This window comes from Nothobranchius furzeri, chromosome 4 (genome assembly GCF_043380555.1).
Source record: "Nothobranchius furzeri strain GRZ-AD chromosome 4, NfurGRZ-RIMD1, whole genome shotgun sequence".
In the NCBI taxonomy this organism is placed as follows: domain Eukaryota; kingdom Metazoa; phylum Chordata; class Actinopteri; order Cyprinodontiformes; family Nothobranchiidae; genus Nothobranchius; species Nothobranchius furzeri.
This window is the reverse complement of record NC_091744.1, coordinates 12,967,590-12,986,902: the sequence shown is the minus strand read 5'-3', so window position 1 is coordinate 12,986,902 and position 19,313 is coordinate 12,967,590. Positions and strand designations below refer to the sequence as shown.

The 19,313-nt window shown below is 43.5% G+C and overlaps 1 protein-coding gene and 1 pseudogene across 1 annotated transcript in view; one reads left to right on the top strand and one right to left on the bottom strand.

Moving 5' to 3' along the window:
* LOC129159787 (spectrin alpha chain, non-erythrocytic 1-like) overlaps nucleotides 1-19,313 on the bottom strand; it is a 175,444-nt gene that overhangs the window by 21,437 nt on the left and 134,694 nt on the right. The window lies entirely within an intron of this gene.
* Nucleotides 12,008-17,864, top strand: LOC139069779 (protein NLRC3-like; annotated as a pseudogene).

Genomic DNA, 19,313 nt, shown 5'->3' with positions numbered 1-19,313 from the left:
GGAGGAGCACGGTAAGCTAACATCCGTTAAATTCTCCATCTGACTTATTTCATGTTTCCTAAAGGACAAACTACTGAAACATTATTATAATGTTAAATTTGTGTATTTGAGAGACCGAATGTGTGTTTTAAAATCACATTTGGTGTTTTACTCGTGAACAAGACCCCGAGATCTCCTCCACTTGAGGCAGGACCTCTCCACCGACCTGGAGTTGACAAACGCTCTTTTCCGATTGAGAACCGTGGTCTCAGACTTGGAGGTGCTGATCCTCATCCCAGCCTCTTCACACTCGGCTGCAACCTCCCCAGCAAGAGCTGTAGGTCGGAGCCTGATGAAGCTGGGAGGACCACATCGTCCGCATAAAGCAGAGATGAGGGTGCGAGATCGACAGCCGGATTGGGGCAGCGTCTGCAGTGATGCGGCCGCTGAACCGGTCAGTTGTGGGGAAGAAGGAGCTGAGCCGGAAAGCAAGGCTCTCGGTTTACCAGTCAATCTACCGCCCAGTCCTCCCCTGTGGTTATGAGCTTTGTGTAATGACCGAAAGGACACGATCGCGGATACAAGCGTCTGAAATGAGTTTTCTCCGCGGGGTGGCTGGGTCAGCCTTAGGGATAGGGTGCGGAGCTCGGACATTCGGTAGAGACTCGGAATAGAGCCGCTGCTCCTCCATATCAAGGAGTCAGTTGAGGTGGTTTGGGCATCTTGTTAGAAGGCCTCCTGAACGCCTCCCTGGTGAGGTGTTTTGGGCATGTCCTGCTGGCAGGAGGCCCCCTGGACGGCCCAGGACACGATGGAGAAAGTACATATCCGAACTGGCCCAGGAACGCCTTGGGGTCCTGCCGGAGGAGCTGGTGGAGGTGGCCGGAGAGAGGACGGTGTGGAGCTCCCTAGTTGGGATGCTGCCCCCGCGACCTGGACACGATAGCGGAAGAAGACGAGACGAGATTTGGTGTTTTATGGAGGTGAAACATGTTTTCTGTGGACAAGTGACGCTCAAATTCCCCTGGAACAGTTTGAACACATCAAATATTTTTACTAGTTTTGTTCTGGCATGTCGGTTTCTTTTGTATTATTGATATAAAAGAGGATGGACAGCCGCGAGGTGAGTGAGCGCGAGGAGCGCTTGTTGGTTTTTGTCAGCTGGGCAAGCAAAATAAAAGCTGAATATGTGGTTCTTTTAGCGGGATAGAGACAAAAGGTTTCTCACATTAGCACCGACCTGTGACTCAACCTCATCACACAGCCTCAGCATCTTGAGAGTCCCAGCAGGTCGGTGGGATGACTGTATCATACTAGAGAGGACCCTTAAAAGAAAACCACCAATTTGGTTTCAGCAAATCCATTTAGTTCAATTTTACATTGAAAATTTTTTTCGTGACCATAGCAACGATGAACCAGGTATGAAACGTCATGACGTAGAACATGCTAGAACGTACAGCTAGCTTTAGCTTCGGCCTGTTAGCATCGGTGAACATGAGTTGTTTCCATTAATCTGAGTGAACTAGAGACCTTTGATCTTTAAGGACTTCATCTGTTTTATCCAAGTAGAAAGTTTGATGTGTTCTCTGAGTTGGTTCTCAGGTTTATAAATGCATTTCTGTCCGTTTGAATCTATTTTAAACAGTTTTCACCAGTTTAATGAGTCTTCTGTTTATTTTTATAGAGCCCATTTTAAAACAACTTTATTTGAGCAGTGTTGTGTCTGCAAGCTGTAAAACATTACATCCTTTTAGAAATACATCAGCTATAAACATGAAACATAAATAATAAACAATCACATAAATTAAAAATGGAAACTTTTTGAGTAAAAGCAGAACTCGGTTTTAATCTGTTAAACCCCAAAAACAACCAGATTAGTAAAGTGTGTCTTGTGCACACATGCAGATGCAGACACACATCTCTTGTATTGTAAACAAGTCATTGTAGCTTTTTCATAACTGTTTTATGACACAAGTGGATTTAATGTGTCTTGTTTTGTCCTCACAGGCATCTTCATCGTGGAGCGTCCCGTGACTGCAGGGGTCCCTGAGGACGTCATCCGGATTCTCGATGAAGATGAAGGTAGGTACCCAGCCCTTCACATTCCTGATGATGATGTGGTGTTTGTGGATCTTAGACAGGCTCCTTCACAAGTGGTAGAGTTTGTTATTGAGGGTCTGAGTAGTGATGAGGAGTTGGAGGTAGAGTTTGCTTTTTTTGAGGGTCTGCGTAGAGATGAGGAGTTGGAGGAGACTGACAGTAGCTCAGATTGGTCAGCTTTAGAAGATTTTATGGCTTCTAGTGTGGACTCTGGTTATGGTAGCTCAGTTCTGGATAGCGATGAAGACCAGCAGTTTCCACCACCAGAAGACTTCTGGCTGGCGGTAGCTCCTCCGGCCCCGCCGGAAGAGCTTCCAGAAGATCCCAGGCCTGCCCACGGGAGCGCTGAAGAGGTCCAGGATGTAGAAGAACCCACTCCTTCTACCTCGGTCCTTGGATCCATCCAGAAGAGGACTGGAGAGCGCTTCCCGTACATCCCACCGAAGAGACCAAGATGGGACGACTCCGACTCGGACTAGAGATATTTTTTTGTTCCAGTGCAGCACCACTGAAGATCATTTATTTCTTTCTTTCTTTCTTGAGCTGGTCGACTGGAAAGGTTTGTCTCAGGTAGCTTGTTGCACCAGGACTGTTTTTTACCAGGTCACCAGATGTTTGTTTTAGTCACCAAGTGTTTTATCAAGTCAGCTGAACTGGTGATGTCTTAGGTAGCATCTGGCACCAGGACGTCTTCATCCGTTGGCTGAGTTTAGTGTTTTATTATTTAAGAAGTGTGTTTTTAGAGCTGGTAGAACTGGAGATGCTGATGTGGACGGTTTCACCTGGGCTTCTGTGTCTGGTTGCTAAATCTTCTATTTTATTTGGGTTCTGAGAGGATTTCCTTTTCATCTGATGGAGCAGGCAGTCTGGTTTAGCATCATACACACACACACACACACACACACACACACACACACACACACACACGCATATATATTAGTACATGATATTCTAACGTTCACTAAAAGATGTAAGCCTGGAACACAAGAGGCCATCGGAGCAAACAAGATCCCACCTGAGATGGATGGTGAGAGGTGGTAGAAGATAAACAAGAGACCAAGGAGGGCAGGAAGATGGAGGCAAAACTACAACTACAGTGATGCTCCTGATAATCTGGTAGAGCAGATAGAGCAGGTCTTAGTGAGAAATGGGACGTCTACTTGGTGACATGAGCATAAGCTGGGGTGATCTTTGATCCGTATGAAAGACAAGGACGATAACATCATCTTCATCAGGTCCTTTCTGTTTCACTAACTGTTCTGTCACAAGAAACTGTTCTAAATAATCTGTAGAAAAGTTTGATTCCAGGTTTAGGAGGAGCTCTCCATGTCTGTTTGTGTCCTCACGTCCTGCTGGACTGAGCTTCTCTGGGCTTTGTGGTCCTGCAGGAACCAGGAAGGAGCTGAACAGCAGAGCTCTGACACAGACGGAGCAAACAAAGGTTTTAGTGTTTAAATGTGCACGCGTTTAAAAATAGCTTTTTACAAAAGTTAAACAATAAATACTAAAATATTAAAGGCTAATAAAATATAGTCTAAACATGTAAATGATTAACTCATTCACTGCCAGCCGTTTCCTGATCACTAACGGCCTTCGCTGCCAGCGTTTCTCACCGTTTTTACTGTTTTTTTTAAGAGTCACAGAACGTTGCGCGCTAGCATGATGTCGACGCCAAAAACACCAAAACAAAGAGGAGACTCACCTCTTACATCAGGAAGAAGCTGCGTGTTTCGAGCGTTATCCGTTCTTTCATAATCCGTTGTCGAATTGTGATCGGCAGACGCTTTTCCGGTTCGCGCCTCACTTTTTTTTACAGGAACGGCCCAAAACGATCTCCAAACACATGGATGTGTTGCTTCCTGATCATGTGATCTGTGACATATGCAGATGAAGATCGACTTCAGGGCTGAGATGTTTGTTCTCTCAGCGCGGCGACTCGTTCCGATGCTCAAACAGTAAAAAAAAATGCAAATGACAACTTTAGTCGTCATTGGCAGTGAATGAATTAAAGCAATGAAGACTCAGATTATTTACATTCAACATAACTTTAAGATTCACTGCAGAACAAAAATACGATGCTTTTGACCGCGGCTAAAAAACGGATAAACATCGTAAAAGAACGAGAAGTAAACTAAAAGCATAAAAGTCAAAGGAGGCTCTAAATCTGTAAAACGTTTATAAAATACTAAAATGAATTTAATTAGAAAAAATTTTTTAGTCTGACGGTTTCTTTTTTCCTGCTTCAAGACAGAATTTATGTTCCAACATTAAATGCTTTGTTGATGCAGGTTTTGCTTTACCGTCTCCGGTCGCCCAAAGCAAAAGGCTCTGGTAACGGAACTCTCAGTAATGAGACGGGGTTCGATTCCCTGCAGGGCCCTGCTGCTTATGCCGACTGAGCCTAACGCTGTTTCACTACACTTTACCATCTACATCAAGATAAACTAGGTTCAGTTATTCATTTTAAGGAATTTTGTCATAAATCATCATAAAAATCTAAATTCCTCTAAACAGTGAAGAGCTGTTTGTCATACGTCACTAAAAAGATGTCTTACAGGGCAGCTCATGCCGCTAGTACGTCGTGATTAGCTGTACTTTAATCAACTTCAAATTCAATAATTACAGAAAATTGTGTTTACAGTTGCAGCAAAACGTCTGAACCCTATGTCGGAGTCCTACACACATTTTAAAGCCATGATATGAAATTTTTATATTTTAAAATTTTCTTGAGCCAGTGTGTGCTAAAATGGCCGTTAACAGCAGTGGTATGAAGTTCCCAGCCTGGAGGGCCGGTATCAAGCACGTTTTAGTTTTAACTCCGTTTCGACACACCTGATTTCAACCAGCAGGCGATTAACTCCTTAGCATTCCAGCGTCCCGCCCGAGGGACAAAACCCCATTGCGCTGGAAATTTACGGGGTTAAGCTTCTGCAGAGCCTGAACTGCTGCACAGGTGATTAAACCACTGAATCAAGCATATTGGAGCAGAGAAACCACTAAAACCTGCTGGATACCGGCCCTCCAGGACCGGAATCAAATACTCCTGTTTTAGAGGGTTAATGAACAGCCACCCAGCACACATCGCACCCCTTTGGCCAGAATGTTCTACTTTCAACTCCAGACTGGCAGTTGGCTCTGTTGGGACTTAAACAAATATTGAGCTGACATACCTGGAGCTGCAGTCTGCTTCCAGCACATCTCCTGCATGTTTTAAATCATGAACGCAGCTGATTTATAATATGTTTATTGCCAGACTTAAAGTCCATTTTAAAAGAAACATACAGATAAAAGAAAAATATACAAGAAAAACACAAGAAAAGAAAGGATACCAATTAACATTAATACCAATAAAAGCCTATATAAAATCACAGGATATAACTGCAGTGGAGGTAAGGGACAACAAAACTAACTAGTTGAGATAAATCCACCCAAACATTTTAACCAGTGCATTCTCAGCCTAGACATATAACGAGATCAGCTCACAGTGGGATTTGAGAGTGCGACTATAATACTATTGGAAGACTCTTGCAGCCGTCTCATAAACTTGAACATTAAATTTTTTAGAAGTGCCTTAAATGTGCACACGCTCACAGAAACACACGTTTGACTAGCACTGCCTCCCCTGGGAGTTTTGAGGAGGATTCTCGTTGCATCATTGTATGCCACTTGTAACCTGTGCAAGCTAGACTTTTTATAGAATGACCACAGATGTGCAGTATGCTTTAAATAATGCCACTTTAACAGGTTTGGAACAACAGCTGAATGTCCGTGCAATGGTGTTTGCTTGCACATATAGCTTGCAGCACTGCCTGTAAATATCATCATCGTCGCTCATATTGGCTGTGATAAAGTGTCCAAGATATTTTATCTGTTCACAGACTGCAAGACTGTTGCTGGACAACTTAAACACAGGAAAATTAAGCCTTTTATCCTGGGTGGTTCTGTAGGTTAGAACAACACTTTTGCTCGAGTTATATTTTAAATCATATTCCATTCCATACCCAGTAGTAACATCTAGGAGCTGCTGCTGCTGATTTGTTCAATTTAGTGATGAATCACTCATGTAGACACTGAGGGTGGTTTCCCAGGAGCACTACTCAGCCTAAAACAGCTCTGTACAGCGTGGTTTGAGTCAGCCCATCTGAAAGCAGTTTTGTTCCCACGCCAGCTCCATGAAGCCCCTAGCCAATCAGCGGCCAGAATCACGATACCGGCCCAACTCAGCCTTGCCAGGTACCTCAATGGAGCAGGGACTAAAAATAGGGGAGAAAATACCAAAGCGTGCCCTTGGAAACCGTGGTCGGGCTGAACTGCATCGGTCCGAGTTGCCCTGAGTAGTGTTCCTGGAAAAGCACCTTAACCCCGAATTTCCACAGGAGCCGTCAGCAGCACGTTACTGCAGCAGCACGTCATAGCTGCTGATAGGAGCCGCTGTGGTCAACAGAACCTTTTCCACTGGAGCCGTCAGCAGCCGTCAGCAGTGCGAGTCAGCCGCGCCTCAGGAGCAGCATGTCGCAGCCTTTACGCGCCGGTTCTATTTTCTACGTGCGACGCCTCTGAAACGGGTCAAGTTCAACATTTTTGGGGAAGGAAAGACAGGAAATCGGACGCGGAAATGGAGCGAAGCTCCCGAGATTTTCAGAATAAAGAAACGTACTGCCTTCCGGTTGCTTTACTTTTAAAAATAGTTACTAACTGTGCGGCCCCGTGAGAAGTTATCACCTAGCTAGCGGTCTCCTTTGTTTTTCAGGTCCGTATTGGCAATTATAAAACGGACAGAACATAAAACACAAACCTTTTGGAGCCATGTTGTAGTTTTCTCCTGCTTGTTGTTGTGTTTACTGACGAAGTCACTCGTGTGACTTCGCGCTCTGTCGGTGACAGCTGCTCCCCTGCTGCTTAGCGTCTCGTGGGAAGGGCCAGGCAGCAGTTTACGTGAGCAAGACGTGCTGCTGCAGTAACGTGCTGCTGATGGCTCCTGTGGAAACCCAGGGGTTAGGCTGCAGAACCAGGCATATCAGCTTTACTAACTCCAACAGACCTGACCGGCAATCTGAAGTTGCAAGTGTGGTATTCTGGCCACAGAGTGTTGAGGGTCTGAGTGACATTTCATTCACCATGTAAAGGGTCATTTTGGCACATGCTGGCTCAAGAAAATGAGTTCAAAATACGAAAAAGTTGTAAAGTATCACTTTAAGTTATCTTGGTGTCATGGTCTGGGGTGAGTCCTCCTCTCTCTGCTAAACCTTCTCTGAGCTTCTCCTGCAGGTGGGCGTGTCAAGGAGTGGACCAGCTGCAGCCCATCTGCTCATCAGTTGGCCAGGGACATATAAGCTGCTGGGAGACATCTTTATTCGCTGGATGATTAACTCAACTTTGGTATCTACGACTCCCGAGCCTGATTACTGAGTAATCCGAATAGATATCGTCCAAGTCGTACTTCTAGCCAGATTGCTGGTTCCTGTGTGTTTTTCCAAGCTTGCCTGATTTTTGTAAGCTGCCTCTTCTCCAGATTTCCACCACCACCTTTCACACCGTCCTGCAACCTACCGGACCAGTCCCGCTGTCTCCCAGCCGCTCCCTGGCTGTCCACTCCATACTGACCTTACCTTACCGGATCCTGCTCCCTATTCCGTGCTCAGCTCCTCCAGTCCTCCAGCAACCTGGAAACCCAGTCTCCTGTGATCCAGCAAGCGTGTAATCTTAAATGTACTGAAAATGTCAAAAAGAGCTGGTGAGATTGCTTAAAGGGGTTTTGTGCAAAAATCTTCATTTTCCTGTTTTGTATAGACCACAAAATTGTTCTAACTTTAAAAATATATTCGTAACACGTCCCCTTTAACATGTGCTTTTGTAGCAGGAAGTCCTTTACAGTTCTCCAATCAGCCCCAAGACAAAATGCACATTGCCGTACATGAAGCATTAAAAAGGCAAAGCGAGGTATAATTTATACATTTATTCTAATCACAACTGTACAGGAATGTATCGTCACAGCAGAAACGCAACCTAAACCTGACCGTGGAACAACAGCCGTCACAACACATCCAGAACTCCAACAGAAATGTACAGGCTCAGATCATTTCAACTCAACATTTAGATTCCTCGTGATTATCATCATAGTTATTATTATTCACATAGAACTATCTGTCTTTCAAATAGATCTTTGTTTTAAAGAGCATAAAAATACAAGTGGACTTTTCACTAGGATGAAAACTGGTGGCTGATCCACCGCCTTGGCTTATATGAAGGGAAAACACTGAAAACTGGGGGCGTCGGGAGGAGTGAAGCCAACTTATTACAGCTTACCAGATTTTTTTGTTATTTTATGTATTTATATTAGCTCATACAAGGCTTTGCAGTAGTTACAGAAGGTTGCAGACATTTGGGGGTTAACTTTTAGGGTTAAATCACTTGGACATCACTGACACAAAGGGGCGTTGTCAAAGAAATCATGAAGCTGTTAAACAAAAGGAATAGATAAATACGAAGGCACGGAGATTTGCAGAATAAACACCAAATTTAGAAATAATTTTGATAAAAGAGGAAGACGAGAAGGAGGTTAAGTTGATTAAAGGCAATTTTACTAACCAAACACTAGAGGGCGCTTTAGGAGCGCCTGTTTTAAACCTACCGTAAATCTTCTAATACAGGCCCGGGCCTGTATTTGACTCAAGCTCATCAAGCTCCAGGCCTTTATTGGAAGGAGGGCCAGTATTAGAGGCAGGCCTCAATTTCTATTTGAGTAAAATGAACTAATGGTTCGCTGGAGTTTTTGACAATTAAAATTGCGCCCACATTTTCAAAGTTAAACACATTTCTTTTAACAACGGTAGTTTCTGCTTCAGCCCTCTCCCCTCCCCCTGCGCAGTGGCCGCAAACTCACTGATGCGCCTGCAGCCTCTCGGAGTTCCTGCTGCTCTAAACATTAAAATAATTATTTCATTTTCTGTTCCTCACTTCTGATTACCTTCAATGGCGTCTGTTTGTTGCAACCACCAGGTACAAAAAATAACTTGTTTTTATTTGACTATTTTTCTGTCCTGTATCTGTTTATTATCTTCCTGCATCTCCTCTCAATCCTAAAGAAAAACTGCTACCTGGGTTCATATATATTCACCTTATGAGTTACCTTTGAACTGCAGTTCTAAAAGATCTACCGACCGCAAAAACAGCGGAGTGCTCGCCGGCCACATCAGTGAGGTGCGTCACCGAGGACAAAACAGGTGATTCGCCCTGATCCACAGCAGCGAAACGCATCAGGCACAAATAAAAGCATAAAAGACAGAAAACATAAAAGGAAATGAGCCGACATGAACGATCGCGTGTTAAATTAGTTTTTGAGGTGGCGACACCTAATTTGATAATGTTACTGTGGCCGTGCTCAGGACGCAGATGTATGGAGCGGGTCAACAATCAGAGCTTTGCATGCACAAGCTGGTTAAGGTTAGGATGGGGGTGAGGGGAAGGTTAAATTGCAAGAGGGTAAACGTCACAATTTGGTTAAATTACCGTTTTACGGCGGGTGTCAGTACCGACGCTCTGGCACAGCGCGTTGTCTCCAGACGTGCAGGAGCTCCTCACCTTCTGACAGCAGGCTGCTGTCTTTTCCGAGGACTGCATCTTGCCGGTCATTATCACATGACAGCGACTAGTTGATGACGGGCATAAAAAGTCACTATAGAGCGGTGAAGTCGACTAGTGACTAGTTCATACAACCCCTATTGCTCCCCAGAGTGTTCTGCAGCATAATCAGCACGTTCTCTTTGAACTTGATATCAAATTTTCGCCTCCTCTTTGTCTCCGCACCTGCCATGGTTAAAGTTACCCTCGCGGTCTATCACTGGCAAATCAAAAGTGAGACGGATGACACAACCGCCCCCCGTACTTGCTTGTTACCACATTCCACCTGGCCACAATAAAAAAAAAAACGGCCATTATTCACCTCCGCCAACTACGACACCGGCCAAACTGTGATACCTGGCAGTTAATTAAATACAGGCTATCATTAGAGGATTTACGGTATGTGTGAATGTTGATTGGATGGGCTATATAAAGCCTTGAAATGTAAAGAAATATATTTTTGAAATCACTGTTGTGCGCCTCATGTGTGCTTTTTGTCAGTGTTGGTCTCTTATTATCATCAAGCATAAAACCTTCACGTGTAGAGATGAACACCGGCGATCTGATTTATGTGCAAGTGTCTTAAGAATTCATAGCTGGTCTGATCCTTAGCGTAACTACGTACTGTACGAGCAGGAGGACACTGACATGAGCAAAAAGCAGGGACTACGCACACGCTCGAAACAACATCACCAACAATAACAGCAAGAGCACCAACAACAACGTGAGAAGAGACGACATGCGGGTCAGGAAGTCCAGCGAACCACTGGCCTCCACTCGTACAGAGGAGAAACGAAGGCTACGACGAATCTGGAAAAATGAATCCTTTTGATATTTTAGAGGAGAGACGGACGCAAAGAGAGCGGTCTGTGTTTCAGTGTGCTTTTAAAAATCCTCATCAGAGCGTGACGTGTTTGTTCATCTCTCCGTCTACTTGCCTTTGAGACAATTAGTGTGCTTAGTTTCTTCGTAAGACTGCACCCGAAAGTTTGTCTAAGCCAGCCTTTTTTGTGTAGAGATGAATTATTGTGCTTCTCGGTCCACGCAGCAGTCTGAGGCTGGGTGGAGGTAACGCGCTGGGCTGCAGAGGTCAGAGGTTGTGTGGGAGCAGCTTCCTCGCATCAGGAGAAGGAGCCAGAGCTACTGCACCAGATAAAGAGGACTCCCTCTTCAAGGCTACTCAGGAAGCACTTAACATGGGAGGGCCAGACGCTCAAACACGAGCTCCCCAAAGCGCCAGCATTTAGTCTTGGGAGCGCCGTCTTCTCACACACCTACATGTCATGAGGGATGGGTCAGGGGGAGGGGGGCTGGAGATCAGTCGAGCATTGCATCCAGTTGGTCTGCCAAGTCGTCAAACATGCTGCCGATGTCATCCAGGATAGAGACGGTTCCTTTTTGGCTGGAAAATTTTGAAAAAGAAAAATGGAATAATTAGCTTTTACTGAGGCTTCGATAAATATGCTGACAGAATCAATGAGTCAAGTGTGGAGGTGAGTTCCTCCACTGATGGAAAGCAGCTTTAAGATTCAGTTTATGGGTGACATTCACTATTTTCACACACACACACACACACAAACACACACACACACACACACACACACACACACACACACACACACACACCTGACAAACTCAGAAACATACAATACAGTCGACTAATTGTAAAGATCAACAAAAAGTAATGATGAATCCCAAAATAATCATATAAATCATGATTTTTTTAAATTGTTTATACTTAAAAAACTCATGTTTTATAATTGTTTTCATTTTATAGGAGAATGACGTTTTACAAAGACCAGTAAAGTACATGAGAAATCATGTTTTTATTAGGTGTCATGGCTGCCATGGAGCTTCATAAAGAAAGTAAAAATAGATTAGACCATCTGGACAATGACTGTTCTCTTCATTTGAGTTTTTTAGTTTTAGGTAATGTAAAGGGGGAAATCTGGAAGTAAAGATGATTTACTATGGCTTTTGAATGACCAAAAATGTCATGGATTTTATCAATATGTTTATCAATAACCCATTTCCTATAGTGAAGAGAGAAGGAGACAATGAGCAGACACGTCAAACAGTTATAACTGTGGCAAAATGCCCCAAACAACAGGTCACAGAGTTTATTAATACCAAGAGATAAAAGAGAGAGAGAGAGAGAGATTGTGTGTGTGTGTGTGTGTGTGTGTGTGTGTGTGTGTGTGTGTGTGTCATGCAAAGAGACATAGAACAATACATTTACATTCAGTTGATTGAGTCCATGATCAAGAATTAATTAACATAAAATTTCCCATAACACTTCCTCAAAAGAATGAAGCAGGACCAGCTGGCTGACCATCTGCAAACAGGTACAAAGATTAATCAAACAAGTTATTTGCAGAAGTATCAAGTTTCCCGTGTACTTACATAAAATACACCCTGACATACTTTATGTTGTGTTGCATTTAGTCAACGTAAACTTAAATCTGGCCTGAAGAAGAGGTTCCAGTGTGTGTTTGAGGGGATTGCTAAAGCAGGAAACCCAACACATCTGAATGAGATCTACACTGAGCTCTACATCACAGAGGGAGGGACTGGAGAGGTCAACAATGAACATGAGATCAGAGAGATTGAAGTGGCGTCCAGGAAACTAAAAAAACTAGAAACGACAATCAGACGAGACCTCTTCAAACTCCCACCTGGGAGAGACGAACTTGTTAGAACAGTGATCTCAAAGGGAGTGGCTAGTATTGGCAAAACGGTCTTAACTCAGAAGTTCACTCTGGACCGGGCTGAAGACAACGCCTACCAGAACATCCACTTCATGTTTCCGTTCTCCTTCAGAGAACTGAAAGTGCTAAAAGAAAAGAAGTTTAGTTTGGTGGAACTTGTTCATCACTTCTTCACTGAAACCAAAAATAACAGGAGCTTTGAAGAGTTCCAGGTCGTGTTCATCTCAGATGGTTTGGATGAGTGTCGACTTCCTCTGGACTTCCACCACAGTAAGATCCTGACTGATGTCACAGAGTCCTCCTCATTGGAAGTTCTACTGACAGACCTCATCAGGGGGAACCTGCTTCCTTCTGCTCGCCTCTGGATAACCACAAGACCCGCAGCAGCCAATCAGATCCCCTCTGAGTGTGTTGGCATTGTAACAGAGGTCAGAGGGTTCACTGACCCACAGAAGGAGGAGTACTTCAGGAAGAGATTCAGAGATGCGGAGCAGGCCATCAGGATTATCCTCCACATCAAGACATCACGAAGCCTTCACATCATGTGTCACATCCCAGTCTTCTGCTGGATCACTGCTACAGTTCTGGAGGAGGTGTTTAAAAACAAAGATGGGGGAAAGCTGCCCAAGACCCTGACTCAGATGTACATTCACTTCCTGGTTGTTCAGGCCAAAGTGAAGGTCAAGTATGATGGAGGAGCTGAGGCAGATCCACACTGGAGTCCAGAGAGCAGGAAGATGATTGAGTCTCTGGGAAAACTGGCTTTTGATCAGCTGCAGAAAGGAAACCCGATCTTCTATGAATCAGACCTGACAGAGTGTGGCATCGATATCAGAGCAGCCTCAGTGTACTCAGGAGTGTTCACACAGATCTTTGTAGAAGAGACAGGACTGTACCAGGTAAAGGTCTTCTGCTTCATCCACCTGAGTGTTCAGGAGTTTCTGGCTGCTCTGCATGTCGATATGACCTTCATCAGCTCTGGTGTCAATCTAATGGAAGACAAACAGCAACATTCTCTGTGGTCTAAACTTTTCAGCGGTCCAAATCTAAATGATCTCTATCAGAGTGCTGTGAACAAGGCCTTTGAGAGTCCAAATGGACACCTGGACGCTTTCTCCTTGGTCTGTCCCGGCCGGCCAATCAGACTCTCCTAAAAGACCTGCTGGGGAAGACAGGAAGCAGATCCAATCAGGAAACAGTTGATCACATCAACAAGAAGCTCAATGAGAGTCTGTCTGCGGAGACAAGCATCAACCTGCTCTACTGTCTGAATGAACTGAATCATCTTTGTCTGGTGGAGGAGATCCAACAGTCTCTGAGTTCAGGACGTCTCTCTACAGACACTGTCTCCTGCTCAGTGGTCAGCACTGGTCTTTATCCTACTGTCTTCAGAAAAAGATCTGGAGGTGTTTGACCTGAAGAAATGGTTGTGTCAGTTTTAGTGGGAGGACATAATTGAATCAGTTAATAAAAGCATAAAAACAATAATCTCAGATAAAAAAACACAAATCTTCAGTCAAATCCAACTTATAAATGTATAACTAGATGTAATTTTTACCTGTAGAAGGTGGAGGGGCAACTGGGAGATTTGGAACTTTTAAAATCTTTATTTTCACCTCTTACATCCAAACTTTAAATGTTACTATTTTACATGTCAGACAATTGTTTGTATAAAACGCAAATAAACAGTTCACCACAATTGAATGTATCTAAGACTAATTGTTAAATCTGTGAAGATGGGGACATAAACACAGACATTTTTCCCTTATTTGTCAGATTTATTTGATTTGATGCTTTATAGATGTTACATTTCTAGTTATTAAGAATATTTAATGCTACAGTCGAAAGATGACAAGATTTTTAGGACAATAACATTTGATTTTTAACAATAAGATAAAAAATTAAATAACTTCATGAAGTTTTGCTTTTGCAAGTTGATTGAATAATTAGAAACGGACTGAGGGAAGTTATTCACTAGGTTATTAGAGATAGAAGTGTCATGTTCTGTGTCCCTTTGTTCCCCAGCTCCTCCAGTTCCCACTCCAGCTTCTCCTTTTGTGTTCTCTTAGCGCCCTCATGTGTCCTTTGTCTGCATCTCTGTTGTGTGTCTTAAGTTGTAGCCACAGCCTCTTGTATGTGTATGAGTTTGTGAGTGTCAGTATGTGTATGTGTTTGTGTGAGTCCTTCCCTTAGTCTTTAGGTTTAGTTTTGTGTTTTATATAGTGTTTTATGTAACCGGATTACAGGATACAATAAGATAATTAAAAGAAAACATAAACAAATGGGCCAATAATTAGGTTCGGGGAGAATTGGAGGTTGTTTAAGAATGACTGGAGTCACGGGTATAGCATGAAACGGTTTATATACTAAATTTTAATAATAATGGGAAATATAACACATAAAGATAACACACAAAAACAGATGAAAACAATCGACAATAGTAAAATGCTCGGTATGAGATTTGATCATATGAGTCACAAGTCAGCCGGCGTCAAGTCAAATCCCCACGCTTGGGGTGAAAGTCAGAGTCCGGTGGTGCGATTTTTTTCCTACCGCACCGTTGAGATTGTTCACAGAAGAGAGCAGTCTGCTCTTCAGTTACTTGAGATGTCCTGGTTCGTTCAGTGGTTAAGGCTCGCCATCTCCCTCGTCAGGAAGAAATCCAGTTCTCGTTCCAAGTGAGTGATCATAGGAGTCGGGATCAAACCCAAGGGAAAAAAAAAACCCAGCCAACGCGCTCCAACGGTTCCCTCCTACAGAGGATTGGTTCACTCTGTCGTCTCCACACAAATCGCGTTGGTTCCAAGTTCCTAGCTCTTATTAGAAGGAGTCAAGTCCGCCTCTCCCTCTATCTATGCGGCACCCAAATCAGGGTTCTTCACGGCCTCGACCGTTGTTTTTTTTTCTCTCTCTCTCTCTCTCTAACCGCTCAGTCTTTGCTTTCTGTATCTGCGTGCTGCACAGCCGTTTGTCTCTCCTCTCGCTCAGCTGCGTCGCACGGTTTTATTTCGCGGAGGCGGGACTTATTTCTCTCAGCCAATGAAATTTCAGATTCCCACCTGGACCAATAGTATACAGCTTTCCTATTCTGTTTCTGTTAGTGATGTTCAAGATTCTTGTTTTAACCGATGTTTAATATTAAACTCGTTATTTTAGTAATTCACCCTTCCAATAATTCATTATGAAATTATCTATTAGTTAATTAGATATCTATTAATTAGTATTGTTAATTTCCTTAATTTATATTTTATATTTTATCTAAATTGAGGATGGATCATATTAGTAAGCCAATTAGTTAATACCTCATTAAGGTTCTAGCTTCTGGGTTACATCCTCCCCCATTAAATATCATGCACGTCCCTGTGCATTGTTTCTACGGGGTACACAACTTCTTGAGTAAGAGAGTCAATAAAAGCTTTATTAAGTCCTTGGAAAAGGGACCTAACTACGGTCACTAGTGGATTGCCCAATTGAGAGTAAGTTAGTCTTTGAGGAGGCTGACTACTTCGTTCAGATCTCCTGACATACATCTCTGGTTGCACAGTATCATGCTCATCCGTTTCGGTTTGATTCTCAACTGAGACAGGACGAAGTGAGCTCTCTGTTTCCGACAGAGCTGATGAGCTATTCTCTAAGACTTTGGTCTTTTCAGATGTATGTGTCTGATCGTGTATGATGGGTTCAAAACTTACATCACGTTGCTGCGACTTTAGGACACCATCCAATTGAGGTAGGTTTGTGTTAGTTTCATCCCCCGTTTCTACGTCAGGTAAGTATACTTCGTTTTTTTTCGTTTTTTCAGGTAAGTATGTTGCTGCTTCTTTCACTCTTTCAGGTAAGAATGTTTCGGTGTTGATGCCTTTGTCAAGTAAGGACAATTCAGCATTTTCATTACCAGCTAAGGTTGGTTCCTTGCGATCCCCTGTGTGTAAGGATAGTGTGTTTTGTTGTTGAATATTATTTACCGGTCCTGAATCTGCTATGAGTTCCCTATTTGGCAAGGTGACCGCTATTTGATAGGATGGTCGGTTTAGCACTTGTGGAAGATCAGAGTAATAAAACTCATCTACCTCTTCGTCAAGTGGCTCATCTGGGTCAGGTTCTAAGGCTGAACTCTGTCTTGTATGAGGTCTGCTAGGTTTCGTAACGCGTTCTGTTTCATTTTCTAATGAAGAGAGAAAACCACAAGGCAGTAAAAGATCTCTGTGGAGTGTTCTGTTGGGTCCTTCTCCGTTCTCTGGTTTTACAGTGTATACTGGCAAGTTTTCCATCTGTTTGAGAACTATATACACTGTTTGCTCCCATTTGTCTGCTAATTTATGCTTTTCTCTTAAGCGAAGATTTCGGACTAAAACACGATCTCCCACACCTAGTGTGGACTCACGAATGTTTCTGTCGAACCGTTCTTTGTTCTTCCTCGCTGTTTTTTGAGAGTTTTTTATGACAATGTCATAACTCTGTTCCAGATGACTCTTCAGTTCTTTAACATACTGAGAATGAGTTATAGAAGGCTTGTTCAAATGCGGTAACCCAAAGGCAATATCTATAGGCAACCAAGGCTGCCTACCGAACATTAGCTCGTAGGGAGAGTATCCCGTCACGTCATTTTTTGTACAATTGTACGAGTGAGTAAGTGGTTTTACAAAATCGCGCCAGTGATGTTTCTCAGTGGCTTGTAAAGTTCCCAACATGCTGAGTAATGTACGATTGTACCGTTCAACGGGGTTGCCACGAGGGTGATAAGGGCTCGTTCTGACTTTACGGATACCAAGTAAAGAACAAAGTTCCTTGATTGTACGTGATTCGAAATCCCGTCCCTGATCACTATGAAGACGCTCAGGAAACCCGTAGTGGACTAAAAAATGTTCCCACAGGTTCTTCGCGACGGTGGTGGCTTTCTGATCTTTGGTTGGGATGGACACTGCATACTTTGTAAAATGGTCTGTAATCACTAAGACATCTTTAGTGTTCTTACTGTCTGGTTCTATGGAGAGAAAATCCATGCAAACTAACTCCATAGGTCTGGTGGTGGTAATACTCACCATTGGAGCAGCTTTGTCAGGGAGGGCCTTCCGACGGATACATCTTTCGCAAGTTTTAACTTTGATTTCGATATCACTAGCCATTCTTGGCCAGTAAAAACGGGACCGAATGAGATCTGTCGTACGTTCAACCCCAAGATGCCCCATATCATCATGTAGGCTTTGCATGACTGTTGAACGTAATGAATCAGGCAAGACTAACTGCAATGATGTCTCTGGTCCTAATTGGCGTCTCCGGTACAGTAAATCATTTTGAAACTCAAACCGTTTCCACTCTCTCAAAAGGTTAAGAACCACCGGGGGTTCTGCAATAGTATCAGTTGGCGGTTTATTGTCAGTCATAAGCAGCTGAATGACTCGGCCAATGGTTGGATCTTTCCTCTGCAAGGAGACAAGGTCAGCATGGTTATACTTGGGCACAGCAAAGAAACTGTCACTATTGTCTTCCAACTGGAATAGGTCTGGAATGGCCGCTGCAGACATGGCAAGTGACTGAACTAAACCACAAGGAGAATCAGTCTCATCCAAGACCATGTGCTTTTGGCATGTTGCCTTCACTGCTTCGGCTTGAAGTTGAAGCTCGACTTCTTTGACAGAGGATAAAAGATGAGATCGGAACTCATCTAGTCGTTGGCATTCCTCAGTGAATTTTGAGTTGTCTTCAGGTTTATCATGCAGCCTCCTAGACAGGCCATCCGCGTCAACGTTCTGTGTACCTGCACGGTATCTGATGTCAAAATTATAGGTGGACAACGCAGCTAGCCAACGATAGCTCGTTGCATCGAGTTTTGCCGTTGTTAAGAGGTAAGTTAACGGATTATTATCAGTAATGACAGTGAATGTGTTCCCATACAAATAGTCATGAAACTTATCTGTTATGGCCCACTTTAAGGCTAGAAACTCCAACTTGTGCGCAGGGTACCTAGTTTCACTAGAGCTTAAACCGCGACTTGCATAAGCGATTACCTGTGTGACACCGTTTTGCACTTGGTATAGCGCTGCACCGAGTCCGGTCGTACTAGCATCTGTGTGTACTAGATATGGGAGTTTTGCGTCAGCGTAGCCAAGAACTGGCGAAGTGGTAAGTTTTTCAATAATAGTTTGAAAGGACTTCTCACAGTCTTGGCTCCAACGATTCCCAAAGGGTTCTTTGGGGTTCAAGTACTTTGATCTACATGGTGGTGTTTTAAAGTTTTTCCGTTTGGGTGGATAACCAGCCGTGAGAGATGTTAGTGGCTTGACAATATTTGAGTAATCTTTAACGAAGCGTCGGTAATAACCGGTAAATCCTAAGAAAGATTGGAGTTCCTTCAAAGTCTGAGGCTTCGGCCATGTTTTGAGTGCTTCCACCTTATCTGGATCGGTTTTTATGCCATCTCGAGATACTATATGTCCAAGATAACGCACAGATGTCTGGAAAAAACGACACTTATCTGGTGATAGCTTGAGTCCGTATTCTCTAAGCCGTTCAAGAACGTGAGAAAGTCTGGTTTCGTGTTCTTCCAAGGAGTTGGAAAAGACGATCAAGTCGTCTAGGAAAACTAACACTTCCTTCAGATTAATGTCCTTCATACACTTTTCCATAACCCGTTGGAAAGTGCTTGGAGCATTTGTTATTCCTTGTGGCATACGGTTAAATTCATAAAACCCAAACGGGCAAACAAAAGCAGTTTTAGGTTTATCCTTTTCACACATCTCTATTTGATAGTAACCTGACTTGAGGTCCATCACAGAAAACCACTGTGATCCAGCGAGAGCAGAAAAGGACTCCTCCAAGTTAGGCAGGGCATATGCGTCGCGAATGGTTTGCAGATTAAGCTTTCTATAGTCTATACATAGACGTACCTCACCATTCTTTTTCCGA